Source organism: Ambystoma mexicanum, chromosome 4p (assembly GCF_040938575.1).
Source record: "Ambystoma mexicanum isolate Mex_15411 chromosome 4p, UKY_AmexF1_1, whole genome shotgun sequence".
NCBI lineage: Eukaryota > Metazoa > Chordata > Amphibia > Caudata > Ambystomatidae > Ambystoma > Ambystoma mexicanum.
In genome coordinates this window covers 180,009,625-180,025,202 of record NC_090927.1, presented here as the reverse complement: position 1 = coordinate 180,025,202, position 15,578 = coordinate 180,009,625, and positions in this window count along the sequence as shown.

The following is a 15,578-nucleotide window of genomic DNA, read 5'->3' as shown; positions in this document are numbered from 1 at the left end:
GTGCGCGAGAAATTTCACACGCGATTTCAGCAGGGTACGTGTATTTCAGGGGTGCGCGAGAAATTTCACACGCAAATTCAGCAGGGTACGTGTATTTCAGGGGTGCCGGGGAGTCCTACATGTGATTTGGCAGTGTGGGTCCTCCCAGGTGTCCACGGCCCCTGCAGGCAGCCCACCCAACATGGGCATGCCCCCCAGCAAAGGCACATGTCTCCTTGCACTACTGATCACCAACTCATGTCCCCTTGCACCCCCACCCCCAGCATTGCGGAGCACCTGCCAGCAGGCCCCCACTCATGTCCCACTCATGTCCCCCTGCACCCCCACCCCCCCGCATTGCGGGGCACCTGCCAGCAGGCCCCCACTCATGTCCCCTGCACCCCCAGCCCCCAGCATTGCGGGGCACCTGCCAGCAGGCTCCCACTCATGTCCCACTCATGTCCCCCTGCACCCCCACCCCCCAGCATTGCGGGGCACCTGCCAGCAGGCCCCCACTCATGTCCCACTCATGTGCCCCTGCACCCCCACCCCCCAGCATTGCGGGGCACCTGCCAGCAGGCCCACACTCATTTCCCACTCATGTCCCCCTGCACCCCCACCCCCCAGCATTGCGGGGCACCTGCCAGCAGGCCCCCACTCATGTCCCACTCATGTCCCCCTGTACACCCACCCCCCAGCATTGCGGGGCACCTGCCAGCAGGCCCCCACTCATGTCCCATTCATGTCCCCCTGCACCCCCACCCCCCAGCATTGCGGGGCACCTTCCAGCAGGCCCCCACTCATGTCCCACTCATGTCCCCCTGCACCCCCACCCCCCAGCATTGGGGGACACCTGCCAGCAGGCCCCCACTCATGTCCCACTCATGTCCCCCTGCACCCCCACCCCCCAGCATTGGTACTACACATTGAAGTCTGATGAAAAATAATGTATTAAAAACAGCATAAATGGAATTAAAAATAAACAAATGACAATGGGAATCAAAAACCAAAAGCAGCATGTCCGTAAAATAATGAAAAACGACAAATCATAATCCAAAGGAAAGGAAAGGTGTCCAAAGTCACAGTTCAAGAAAGTAAATCCAAGGTAAAAACAAAACCGAAAACCATTGCTCCATGGGTAAATCAAAAAAAAAAAAAAAAATCCAACAGTCAACTATATACAGATAAACAAACCAGGATCCATGATCCCAACTGAAGAAATGAAACCTACATAAGAATACTACCTAATAAAATAAAAATATATACAAAAATGTGGCCCATTGTCCAAAAGGTCCAAAATAAATAAAAAAGCAAAGGAAACCTAACACTAACTACATAACTATTTACAAGGGCAGCGGGCTAGTCCGACGACTCACTGGTTGTTGTCATGGGCCAGGGCATCATCGAACTCCTGTTCAATGGCTTGGAGGCGGGCATGTTCCCTGGCCCCTGGCCCCGTGGTCCCGCAGGGATAATGCAGTGTCCAGCTCCAACTCCCTGTGAAGACCCTCGAGGCACTCAGCCTGCCTCAGCGCCCTCCACATGGAGTTCTCCGCCCTGACCATTGTGAGCCGTTCCTCCTCTGTCCGCTGCCGCTCCGCACCTATCTGCTGGCCCAACCGCTCCCACACGGAAGCCACTCCCATTTCAGGGTTCTCCTGCCCTCCGGCCGATGCCTGCACCCCTGATGTTGATGGCCCAGAGCCATGATGCCTCCCACGTCGAGCCTGCCGCTGCCTCCGACGCAACTGCCTGTGCCAGCACAACGGCATCCAGGCTGATGGAAACCACTGACGCCGTCGTGCACGTGCCCTGCCCGATGATGCCGTCACATCCTCCATCTGCTGGGGTCCAGTTGCTGGTGTGTCCACCCCTGCTGGACCTCCGACTCCCGACTGTGGCAGGGATGGGATCCCCACTGAGGTGGCTGCATTGGTCGGGGCAGGTCCACAGGGGGCCCTGGTGGCATCTGGGTCGGAAGACGACATGGAGTACGACTGGCGCATAGCCTCCACAGAGGAGGAGAGGGTCGCCAGAGTGCCCGATACATGTACGAGACCCCCGACCATGACCGCTCCCAACTGGGCCACGTTGGCATGGTGCTCTTCATGATGACGTGCGTGCTCCCCCCGGGAAGCACGCACCTCATCACGAATGACAGCCGTGCGCAACGCGACACCAATCAGGACCTTCTCCATATGGCCAGGGGTCCCCTCGTCTGCAGGTGGAGGGGAGTCAGATGACATGGACATCCCCCCTACCTGCGGACGGGCCTGGGATGGGGCATCCCTGCTGGTGCATGGTGGTGCAGTCACAGTGTCAGGGACAGTGACATGCACAGGCACCTCCACGGCGACCTGTGCTGCCTCCTGCCCCTGGACTGCACCACTTGCACCAGCAGGGATGCCCCCACCAGGCCCCATGTGCGGCTCAGTAGCAGCCTCCTCCTCCTTTGTGGAAACCACCAACCTGGATGGATCCACACCGTCTTCCGCCGTTGCAAGCCCCTGTGGGGGCTCACCCACCCCTTCCGCTGCAGCCGTGGGGGCATCCCCGCCGCTTAGCTCCACAGCGCCGTCTCCGCCCTCTTCTTTACTTTGCGCTGTGTAGAGGGAGACATAGAACACAAGCATCAGGGTACTGTACAATGGTCCCCTAGACAGGAACCAATAGCAGATGAGTGGCACTGTCAAAGATCACTTCCATCATGTCCCTCCACAACACATGGGTCAGTGCAGGCAAAACACATGCAGTAACAGGCATGGCGCATGCTATGGACATAAGCAAACATGTCCAAGGTACTCTTGAAGCATACAATGTTGTTTTTGGACTCACATGCATCATGGGTCATGCCTATCACATGCACACACTTCAACGTACTTTCATCCATCTGGACTTGTACACCCCAGACACAGTGGATGCAAGGATAACTAGGCTGCATCAGTGAATCTGAACATTGTCACAGACATGTGTCATGCATCCATGGCATCCACAAGTCACAGACACGCAGGTCAGAAACACAGACATGGACACCATACATGTACATGGCATCAGCACCCATCCCTCACCCACACCCATGTCCAGGAACAGAGACTGGCATGCTCTCATGTGTCCATTCCGCATAGGGCTCCCTATATTACATTTAAACACATACACCAACCGTGTGCTTCACACATTACTGGTCTCACATGCATGACCATGATGTTCCTGCACACACACACGCGTACATGGCCTATGTCACACATACAGGCAAGTATCAGACAACCAGCACGCTGCAACATGCCCTCTCTCACACAGCAATGCTTGGCCACTTACCGCTCGACTCCAGACGGGTCTGCCTCTCAAGGATCTGGGCATGGAGCGCTGGGCGTACGCATTCCAGGACCCTCAGCTGGATGGTACTCATGCTGCCCCAGCCCCCCTCCACGAGGCGCCGGGCCTTTGTGAGGGTCCTGGACCTGAAGTCCTCCCAGCGCTTCTTGACTTGCTTGATGTTGCGGTTTGCCACCCCCTCCGCGTTGATGGAACCACAAAGTCGTCCCAGATCCTGTCCCGTCCTTCCTTGTCGGCGCGCAGGTGATCCGAAGAGGGCATCATAATGCCCCAGGACAAGCTCCACCAGGACACCAACTTCCTTCTGACTGAAGCTGGTGGCCCTCTGCCCCTCTGGCTGGAGGTCGCCAGTGGTCTCGGATGGTGTTTGCCCCGACATGGTGACCCCCGAGGCAGGCGTGGGTGGGCAACTGGGTCCTGGAGCTGGGCTGTGGAGCGATGGTATCCCAGTCGGGAGTGTTCTGTTCCAGCAGGGGTGGACACAGCAACTGGACCCCTGCAGATGGCTGATGTGCAGGCACCAAATGGCAGGGCACGGTGGCAGCAGGCAGGCAGCAGCAGATGGCTCGTGGGAGGCTGCTCAGGGCTCTGGGGGGCAGTAATTCGGCCTTTTGGGCAGAAGCGTGGTCTCCCGTGTGCTTACGCGTGGCCAGCTTGATACAGAGTGATTTGGCACGTGAAAATTCTGCACGTCAGCGTGTGAATCGAGGAAAGGCCCTTAGCGTGTAAGCGCGTCAGCACGCATACGCGATTCCATTGGACCAAAGGCCCTTAGCGCGTATGCATGTCTGTGACGTATCGCGCACGGGCATTGCTTTTCGTGGGGTGCGGTGCGTGTGTTTTGCAGGCGTTGGGGTTCACACGCTATTACTTCACAGCAGGTGGGTGTTGGCTACGTGTTCTTCTACACGCAAGGCAGACGGTGAGTGGTACCCTGCTCCCCCAGGCCCGATCGCGTGTAAAACCACCTGCGAGCCCCTGAAATACACGTACCCCGCTCCCCCAGGCCCGATCGCGTGTAAAAACACCCTCGAGCCCCTGAAATACACATACCCCGCTCCCCCAGGCCCGATCGCGTGTAAAAACACACGCGAGCCCCTGAAATACACGTACCCTGCTGCCCCAGGCCCGATCGCGTGTAAAAACACCCGCGAGCCCCTGAAATTCACGCGCCCAGGCCAATCGCGTGTGAAACTTCTTGCGCATCTCTGAAATACACGCGCCCAGGCCAATCGCGTGTGAAACTTCTCGCGCACCTCTGAAATACACGCACCCATGCCAATCGCGTGTGGAACTTCTCGCGCACCCCTGAAATACACGCACCCAGGCCAATCGCGTGTGGAACTTCTCGCGCACCCCTGAAATACACGCGCCCAGGCCAATCGCGTGTGAGAAACTTCTCGCGCACCTCTGAAATATACGCACACGCTCCCCCAGGCCCGATCGCGTGTGAAACTTCTCGCGCACCTCTGAAATACACGCACACGCTCCCCCAGGGCCGATCGCATGTGAAACGTCTCGCGCACCTCTGAAATACACGCACAAGCTCCCCCAGGCCCGATCGCGTGTGAAACTTCTCGCGCACCTCTGAAATACACGCACACGCTCCCCCAGGCCCGATCGCGTGTGAAATTTCTTGCGCACCTCTGAAATACACGCACACGCTCCCCCAGGCCCGATCGCGTGTGAAACTTCTCGCGCACCTCTGAAATACACGCACACGCTCCCCCAGGCCCGATCACGTGTGGAACTTCTCGAGCGTGTAGAACTTTCACACACATTTTTTTCCTGCGCAGGGACGCTACCGCCTGCTTTCGTGTGGCGGACATGTATGGGCCTGTGCGCGTCTTTGGCCGTGCGCTGTTTTTCCCTATTCGATTCCATGAATACGTGTTGTATGCGAGCGTGTGGGCGTTCTGCGCTCTTGCCTCCTGTACTTCCCCCGTGACGCCCACATTTTCACGAGTTGTTCCCCATTCTGCGTGTAACGCCCCGTGTTATGCCCACTTTTGTTATGTGCGCTGCGCTATGTGCGAATTCACTGTGGCCTTATCACACGGCGTTCGATGACCTGTGCGCCAGCGTGCGCCAGCGTGCGCCGCGCACTTTTTCAGCGCACATCCCACATTTTGCGCGTGCACGGACTTCCATGAATAGATGTGCGATGTTTTCTGTGCGATAATCGCACTTGCACTGCGATTTTCGCTATTTCTCTGCGAATCGCACGTTTTCGCACGCGTGCGCCGTTTTTTCGGCGCACATTAATTCCATGAATCGGCCTGTGAGTTTGAGATTACCTTCGATCAGTGGGATTGGGGGCTAAACTTCGATCATATCGCGACCCTTTGGAGGTATTCAGACTACAGAAATGTGGGCGATATCTCACGATATGGCCTCCAGGAGCTGTCAGAAGATTGATCCCTTTTTCAGCGCACATCCCACATTTTGCGCGTGCACGGTCTTCCATGAATAGATGTGCGATGTTTTCTGTGTGATAATCGCACTTGCACTGCGATTTTCGCTATTTCTCTGCGAATCGCACGTTTTCGCATGCGTGCACCGTTTTTTCGGCGCACATTAATTCCATGAATCGGCCTGTGAGTTTGAGATTACCTTCGATCAGTGGGATTGGGGGCTAAACTTCGATCATATCGCGACCCTTTAGAGGAATTCAGACTACAGAAATGTTGGCGATATCTCACGATATGGCCTCCAGGAGCTGTCAGAAGATTGATCCCACTAAGGAGAATACACCTATTCCACCAAGGTAACCACAAAGGGCCCTCATTTGCATGTTCCACTCGAGCACAGAGCCTGCCGAATATGCAAATCACCCCATATACAGGAATCCACACAGCATCTGATAACCTCATGTAAAGAAAGCAGCGTTTTATATATCACCAAGGTGTTTAGATTCGTGCACAACTACGAATCATTCTGTAGTAATGAATTCTGGTGTTACGATAATGATAATTATGTGTTTATTTATAGAGCGCCTAAATGCAAAGCGCTTTACAGAGCACATATTTACATACAATATCACCCAACCGAAATTGCTACTCATTTATCGACCTCAGAGGATGAAAGGCTGAGTTGGCGTTGCCGGGTTTCAAAACCTGTGAACTGCAGATCACGCTCAGATCGCAGCAGCAAGCACTCAACCCACTTAGCTATCTTACCAGCGTTATTGTGTCCATTCTGAAAATACTGACTTACATATAGCCTTATTCAAAATCTAGCAGATTATTGAGACTAGGCTAATGCCAGTGCGGGTGGTGGACTTAGAAGTTGGATAAATAGAAGTTTGTTAGTATTCATTTCTTAATATGGCTGTTAGTTTATGTATTTTAGTTGTCTAGTTGAACATTGTATTTTACGCACGTTTTGATTGCTTGATTGCAAATGTCATGGTTTATTACTACTTCTTTTTTTATAGAGTATTAACATGCCTGCCTATGTTTGTATAAATGTTCTGTTTATAAATGAGAAAAGTTCTTTGGAACTGAAACACATTTAATACAAAAAATAAGAAAAAAACAAAACTAATTTTCAGTGGTAAAAACTGAGTGTTCAACAAACAAAGCTTCTTCTTGTGCCTAGTAGTAACAAGGGAGGAGAGAATTCTAGTGCACGATACACATGCAAAGGTCCTTTCTGGTCAGTGACTACTAGGAGAGTGGTAAAAACATATCATTGGTTGGAGGCAGGCTGGTTGGAGGTCAGGTTGACAGGTTGTCCTGAGCGCTTGCCATATTTTTGTGACTAGAGAGATTATTAGTGAAGAGAACATCCACGGGTTGGTTGGAAGCAGGATATAGTGGTTGTAACTCAATGTGCAACAGATGTGGCATCGTCTTGTATCTAGAACTAGGGAGGAGAAAATCTTCATGACCACTTTGCATATGTGCTCTAGCACCTTTAAGCGTCTCTTGTGCTTGATGGAATTACCAATAAAGATTTCAGACGAAATAACTGGACAGAATCTGAAAATATGGCAAAATACTACTTAGTTCTCAAATTATTAAAGCAGGGAAAACTGGCAGACATCGGACTGATGCTTGCACACTCACACAAACTTGATTATACAGAGGTTATATACCCAAAATGCATCATCTATGATGTCATACTACGTGACAAACTGCAAGACCGATTGACAGGAAGGATTGGTTAAGGAAACATATGTACCCATGGTCTTCATATGGGCTAGTACTTCATTGGCTGCCCCTTATCTGTAAGGCACATCTCGAACAACCTCTAAACATGTATAATACTGAATATACCAGAGAAAATGGCAGCAGATTGGTCTATGCAACATTGCATAGCAGGTTGACCTATAGACCCTCTCATTGTTTGGCATTCTCACCCAACCTTGGACTTTCGGCACGTTAGCAGCACGTAAGCAAAACGAAACCCAGGTGCTTGAGTCATGTCCGATTACTCCCCACTGTCCCAATTAATCCATCATCTCTCATTTGTGATGTCATCTTTGATGTCCTGTGTGTTAGTCTTAGCAGTGCACGGTGGTGGCGCAAGTTATGGTTGCTTAGCTTACCATAACTGACAAATGTTTGGGCTTTTTCGATTTTGCTTGTAACCATAATATCCCTTTAAAACAGTTTTTCCACTGAATTTTAAAGGTTTTTATTAGTGCAACTTAACCATAACATCCATTTAGCAACGTCTGTTCACTGAATTTGATAGGCTTTTACTAGTGCAACCTAACCATAAGGTCCCTTTAGCAAAGTTTTTTCACTGAATTTCATGGATTTTTACCAGGATACCCTTAATTTGTCTACATGTCCCTTACATCATACTGCCCCCACCTGCCTGAACATGATAGCCCCAGAGTCCACGGAGAGCGCGACTGTCCGCAGACTCCAGACAGCGCGACTGACCGCGGACTCCGGCCAGCATTCACACTGCCCAAAAACACTGGGGTTACCTTACATTGTTATTGGATGCAGCGAACAAACCAAAGATGTTTAAAGGGAAACACATATATGTTGCACAATCAAAAATTAAATATGTCTATAAACTCTGTACTTATGAAAGCAGAAGTACAACTACATAGGCTGCGCAACCTAATGGAATGCACCAAGCACAAAAGTGACCTGTGCATCTAACAATATTACCTCAGTGCAGCCTTGCTTACAGTCAGAAGCAACTCTCACAAGCAAGTCCAACCTACTAAGAAACCCATACGAAAAGTAGTATGTACATTATATTTCTTCCTTTAACATTGGAGTTTGTTGTATGAACATGCGTTGGAAGAAGTATTGTTTTCTTTACACAGAAAAGACAAGCACCCTGAAGTGGCTAGAGGAGCATTTTCCCCATGATAAAATGAGTGACAGAAGTAACTCTAATGGTACACAATACCATTTTTAAAGTAGGAAAAGTAATGCAAATTGCTTCACATGTCAGGGGAAATATGTTTTTTTTAACAGTACATGGTGCACATGAAGAAAGTAGCCCGGAATTATCACCAGGCAGACCCAAAATGCAAATGTTGTAAATTAACTAATAAGTTTCTCTGCAAAAATGGATCAGCTCAACACCAATTTTGCACAGTTAATGACATTTGTGGAAAGGCATATTACAGTCAATATTAAATACCAGTGCCCCACTTGTACCTGTGCCCCTTCACCCTGTCCAAGCCACTCATCCCCACCAAATCCCTTTAATGAACGACGCCATGTGCTGCACTCCCCCATCACCCCCGCACTTTTCTTTTTCCCCCTTTCCATGCACTTGTGCGATCTGAATGACACCTGGCCTAGTGAGATCGTTGTCTGTCTACCCTCTGTTCCCCCTCCCTCGCCTCGTCGCGCCTTGAAACACTTTATAAATGTCATATCATATTATATCATATCATATGATGAGACCTCAATCCCTTCCCTCCCGTAATGAACAGCCTGTGGAAAACCCCAATTCCCCCATATCCCCTATATATGTTTCCCATTCCGCTACCCCTTCCCTTTCCTAATTAAGTGTATTTGTGTGTGTTAATACATTTCTATGTGTTTACTGTTGCTGGGGGGCGGGTGTGTGTGTGTGTGTGTGTGTGTGTGTGTTTTTTTTAAAAGCCAAGTTAGGAGTCCGTGTACAGCACGACTGTCCGGCCTGTCCGTAATCATGTCCGGACATATCCGGACATGTCTGCAAAATCATGACTCACCTTTATATGATTCAGGGACCCAGACTCTGTCCTGCGGATACCTGGGCGCAGGTGCATCTGATCACCTGTGCCCTCCAAACACTGTGCCTGTCCGAAGATGTCTGTAAAGTCATGGCATACTTTCAATTAGTTCGGGGGTCCCGCTCCTGTCCTACGGACACCTGGGCGCATGCGCATCCAATCCCCTGTACCCTCCAAACACGGTGTTAGGCAGAATCCTGTGCAATTCCCTTGGGGAACACTGCAAAAAAGATTAAGATTACAGGAGCAGCAGTAAACCCACTTGGTAGCAGTCTGTACCACCCAGATTTACCTGGTAGCTGTGGCTGAGCAGTCAGACTTCTCTCAAGAAGTGTAGCGCAGTATGCAGAGTATACACAATAGGGCCAAAACACAGTAGAGCAAACAAACGCTGACCAGAGCTTTGTATAAAAAGTATATAGTTATTTATTTAAAACACACGTTAGGTAATACACTAGCACTCTCAATGAAAAGTAATCTAAAACACAGTCAAGTAAGTATACACACCTCCCTTGATAACTATCAGACAAGTCAGGGTTAAAGCACAACTATTTGTTAAGACAGAAGTGAGCGCTTAACCCAGATGGCACTCCAATAGTGTAGTTAAAGGGAGAGAAAAAGGCAGAACATAAGAATAAAACCGTTCCCAACACTTTTAAGAGTTCAGAGCAAGGGGAGAAAGGCAGGTTATACTGTAGAGCCACAGTTCATAGGCCAGGCCCACTCTAAAAGGAGCAAAGCGAAATGTGCCCAGGATCACACGGTTTAAAGTGCACTGAACGTCTTTGCAGAATGTTCAAAAGAGGTTGGAGTGAGTCAAAATATATAGTTAGAAGGCCTGGAAAGGAAGCTCCAGCGGGGCAGTCGTTCCTGGCAGTGGCTAAGGTTTGTGGTTCCCACCAGGGGAAGAGAAGATCTCATGGAGGAGGAAACGTGGAGGCATTGCACTGCACATGGATTAAACCAGCCGCGGAGTTCCCGATTAAAAGGTGTGGTCCTTTTATTAACAGTCAAAAGTGGTGAGCTTGGCTATCCGTCCGCCGGGGTGCTTGGCACGGGCGATTCGACCAAGGGCCATCTTTGGAAGGCGAAAAGGGTGAACTGGTTGGTCCCACCAGCTCAGAGGAAGAAGACTCGTCCAGCAGAAGATCTTCTCTTGTCGTCGGGAAAGTGGTGAGGTAGCTACAGCAGGTCTTCACCGGTGGTGTCGTCATTGCAGATGGCTCAGCTTCATCCCTCTTCAGACTCTTAGGTCCTATGGCGACCTCTGAAGTTCCAGTCTCAAAGGCCCTGCTTTTATGCAGAAAAACCCCCATTCATCAGCCTAGCTGTCAATCGCACATGCTAAGTGGTGAGCCGGGCGGCTCACCACTGGGCCAATCAGAGTAGAGTGCAACTTGGGTTGCTAAGGCAATGCAGTCCAGGGTGCCAATTCCCCCCTCCACCCTTCCTGTGGAACCAAGACAGAGTGGAACCATTTGGAGGGCTTCTGTGGAGAAGCCCGCCAAAATAGTGGAACAAAGGGCTCGACCGTGGTCAGAGTTACAGAGACGGACACAAACGCCATTTTAGAATCGAGTTCTGGCAAAAAGACCCAACCAGTGATTCAATATTAAATAAATAAACCAGCGTTCTCTTTAACATTGCACCAAAAAGTGGTGCGTTTAAAATCAATGGGAAAATCCCATAGAGAATATTTTGGTGGAATATTTCACGTGGTAACCACTGCCACCAGCCAGAAACTCGACGAGGGGGGACGGGACAGTGCCCCCTCGAAAACAGACCCAGGGGCAAACGTATTACCCCTTACCAGTACTTCCACAATATGATGGTTTGTACTGGTTCTGTTCACAATTTTGGACTAGTAAAGCCAATGGTGACTTTACATGCCCTGGGAGACAGTAGTCAGTCCCAGGGTATGGAGTATATGTTTGGGGGTCACTGTGACACCCCTGTGGTACTGCACTGAGGGTGCTGTGTACTACACATACAGAAAAAACAGATGATACCCTATGGTGTAAAAAGAAACCCCATAGCCCATAAGCACATAACAAGTCAAAGACATACCTCAAATCATGCCTAAGAGTGGGAGCAAAAGAGTCTCACTCTTAGCAGGAGAAAAAAAAAACAACCCAAAAATGCAGCAAAGCTGCTGAGGGACTCACTAGGTTTGGGAAATTAGCCTTCTAAGAGAATTTTCCCTAACACACGGCACTTGTCTGCAAATGTATGGAAAGTTGTGGCACACTTTTAATTAGTTTGGGGGTCCTGCCCCTGTCCTACGGACACCTGGGCACATGCGCATCTGATCCTCTGTGCCCTCCGAACACTCATCTGTCTGGAACTGTCCGCTGCATGTGTTGCACTTTTAATTAGTTTGGGGATCCAGCCCCTGTCCTATGGACACATAGGCACAAGTGCACATCACATCCCATGCAATAGATGTTCTACAGACAGCCGTTCTATCACCATGTGACCGCACCCACGCTGAGCGTCAGGCCTATCCGTGGACACTGTCCTTACCCCCAGACAAAGTGCATTTTTGCCCGATCCAGGGTGTTTTAAGGTGAAACCTCACCCTTTCAGAGGTCCTAGACAATGTCCTGGTTGATTTAGTGATTTATTGCAACATTTTCAGCCCTGCCTGTGGCTTAAGTGTTTGTGGATTGTGTGACTGTCTGCGGAGTGCACCCCTACAAAAGGCCACACCCCACTGCTGCTTGCCATTCTGTTTTTGGCTGGCCAGGACAGAGCAATTGCTGAGATTGGTGTTCCTGGATTCCTGCTATTCCATACAATGGCATCCATGGCTCCTGCAGCTGCCTCCTCAACCACCACCACCACCACCTTCTGGAGGGCCTGTAGAGGGGAACAGGTGTGGTGATGCAGAGGGGTATCAAGAAGATGAAGAGGATGAGGTAGTGTAAGTCCCTACTACCAGCTGCCAGCATGAGTCTTGGGTATGGAGGCTGTTTACCACCATTGGGGGGTACCCAAGGCGTGTTCAGCCAAGGTTCAATGCACTATACACAGTCAGGAAAGCCTGGCTGTATAGCCATGGAACCGCCTCCATGCGGCGACATCTGAGGTCTAACCACAAGGCAGCAGTTCGGAGGATCATCCCTTTTGAATGGGGTAGCAGGGTGACTTCCTCTATCACATCCTCTATATCTGCTCCTGTCACCACAAGAGACACTCCTGTGGGGCTGCAGATCTCTGAAAATGTCTCACAGGCCATACATAACGCAGTGGACCCTTGCCTTTTGAGGGTCACTGTACTTTGTATGTACTGTGATGCAGTACTCTTCAGGGGGAATAGTTTAGAAGTGATTTCGAGGCTACGGTCCGGGAGCATGAGAAACAGTGCCCCCTACCTAAGTGAGGCCCACCCAACATCTTCCTCTCTCCACCTGCCCCTTTGTCCCTGTGGTTGGTGCCCCTCCCTACCATTCCTTCCCTTCCCTTCCTTGTGTGTCCTATATAAAAATGCCAAAAAAATCATAAAACAAAAACATAAAAAACAGTTCTTTACAGAGCCACCTTTCACAGTTCAAAAATAGAAATACCAAGAAAATGGTGCATGCCCCTGCGCAGCCTCCGAAGTCCGCAGACAGCGCGGTAGTTCCTGGACATCTATAAAAATGCGGGTGGTGGCAGCATCTAAACCATTGCATTCCTTTGCCTGAGAAAGTGGTGGCTCTGAAAAGAGCTTTTGTGTAGATTTTTTGATTTCGGAAGGTTTTGTTCAAGGTTTAGAGTAATGTAGGCAACCCACCTACTGTAAAATGCTTGCTATATTTGCAAAAAGGGTTGCAAAGCACTTAGGATATTTCGCAAAAAAACTGATTACCAGCATCAGTAAGGTGTACTCCATCTCTGCAAAAAATATTGGTGCTGTGAAATTTAATGGTTTCATTATGGAAAGATATCATGCCAACATCTCTCAAAAATGCACAAACAGCCTTGTTGACATTGCGCCTCACTTCCTCCACTTGTGGAGCAAATGGACTGGAGTTCAGCCTTGTCTGTCTCTGGGCAATGCGAGAAACAAATACTCAGGAGTTTGGAAACATGTCCATCATTTTCCTAAATGTCTCCTTCATTGCAAACTGCAGTGAATTTCACGTTACATGGCCTAAACTGTTCCCTCCACAATGAACAATAATAATGGCCGGATTATGGTGCGTCACCAAAGTGGCACAATGTGGGAGCAAGTCCACCCACTTCATGTCACGCGCTCCATACCACTGCACATCAACAAGATCAAATCCAAGATGTGCAGCCACTCCACAATGCTCTGTATACACCTGCAACCAATGGATACACGAGTCACCCAAAAGCCACACACGTTGGCTCCAGAAAGACACAGCCAGAGCCATAGCCATCTGCACTCCTCTCAGCAAACAGACATTCCGCCACACTCCCTCCTTGCATACCACACCCATAAAACCTTATTGGCCAATCCCCTGGGCTCCACAGTCCCATTTCCATGCCTGCCATCCTCAAAAGCCCTAGATGTGGCATGTCCTTTCTGCTGACTACCGCAATGTCCGTGGACAGATCGTCTAATTCAAGGGGGTGTAGGCAGAAATGTAACCCAGGGTAGGAGATTTCCTCTTTAGTGGTGGTTCTGAAAAGAGCCTTTTTTTGGAAGGTGCTCGTAAACAAACACCTATTTAAATATTTGTTTTGGCTTTTTCTCTTCTTTTCTTCCTTGCAGGCTTACACAAACCTCTTTGAAACATCCCTTACATTGTAAAGGAAAATGGCATTTCCAATGTTGGACAAAAAAATGCCATCTGCAGTAAAAAAGTTCCCACTCAATGTTCTCATTATCAAAAGAGATCATCCCAGCACTACACAAAAAAGAAGACATGCCTCTGTTCACAAGACCCCTTCCTGCATCTTGCTAAGGACAGAAAACATTGGGTCTTTTCCATACTGCTCTAGGTGCTATGTGTGAAAATACCACCTTTGCACTTGGAAAAAGCAGCATCAGTGCCTTCACCAAGTCCTTCAGTGCACTCAGTAAACTCGCTGCACTGATATAACCCAAATGCACTCCTCCACAATGCACCACAAGAACATTAGGTGTATTAAAAGTGGCCATATCTCTACAAAGTGCAAGCACTCCTTGCAAATGGTGGCCAAGCACGCCACGCCACAAAGCCTCCACTCTCTGAAAACCAAGATTGGCAGAAATGCCACTTCTCCCTGCATAACTCTGCAGATCACTCACAAAACAATCTCCCACCATCCACACACTGACTCTCTCCATCTCTGCAACTACAGCCATCTTTACTACACACAGCAATGAAAAACGTAATACCCTCCTATAAAGCACAACCAGACCACCTGATTCGCTAATCCCCAGAGTCCCCTTTCCATGCCAGGCAGCCTGAAAAGCCCTGGATGTGGCACACCCTGTCTGCGGTCTACGGCAGTGTCCACATACCCCATAAAACAGGGGCACCCTTCTTCCCTTTCCACTTCACTCTTTGCAGCACTGCCTCATTGGCTACTGTTAAGCAGTCACACACCCATCCACCAATCATAGCCAAGAACTCTACATCTAACTCTGTCATCTCAGTTCAACACTGCAGATGTACTGTTCAAACACTCAGGGTACAGGTCTACTGTGATTCCCAAGCACTTGCATCAAAACGTACTGTAAAAGTCTCCAAGGTTTATTTAATCCTGTATGGATTTTTTTTCCAGTGACCCAATGATTATGCAACCAAACACAGCAACGGCGCAAAACGCACAGTAATGTTGGATGAAGCATAGCACATGTAATGTACTAATTATGAGTGTCTGCAAATTACATGAATATGTGAGAATGTGTGCAATACTACATTGTGAAGTACCTTACCTAACATATTATGCTGTTTTTTGACAGAGAAATAAGCAAAGATTTCCCCTGCATTACCATGTACAACAAACCCAATCTGTGCCCTCAATGGTACATCAATGAAAAGTAGCATTTCCACCTCCATGGTATTGTGTAACTGTGTTCCAAAAAGTATGCACTGCCTATACAGTATGTATAATTACTATACACATGTTA